Below are 280 nucleotides of genomic sequence, written 5' to 3' on the forward strand. Positions count from 1 at the left end.
TCACCTTCAGAAATCTTCCCCTTCAGCGCTTATCTCTGGGCCCTGTTCTGGCTGGTTCTGTGCCCTTCCCCCACCTCACCCCACAAGGCCCACATCCAGCAGGAAGCAGCCAGAAAGAATAACAACGCCCCTCTCCCAAATAAACAGAAAAGGTGGGAATGAAAGGCACGGGGAACAACCAGAAGGATGTCTCCTGAGATGGCGCCAACACTAGGGAACCTAACAAAGACAACAAAGGCCGTAAATTCCTGCCTCTCCTGTGTGCGTGCAAAACTTAAAC

The sequence above is a fragment of the Carlito syrichta genome, unplaced genomic scaffold (assembly GCF_000164805.1).
Source record: "Carlito syrichta isolate Samal-C Ts95f unplaced genomic scaffold, Tarsius_syrichta-2.0.1 Scaffold313176, whole genome shotgun sequence".
NCBI lineage: Eukaryota > Metazoa > Chordata > Mammalia > Primates > Tarsiidae > Carlito > Carlito syrichta.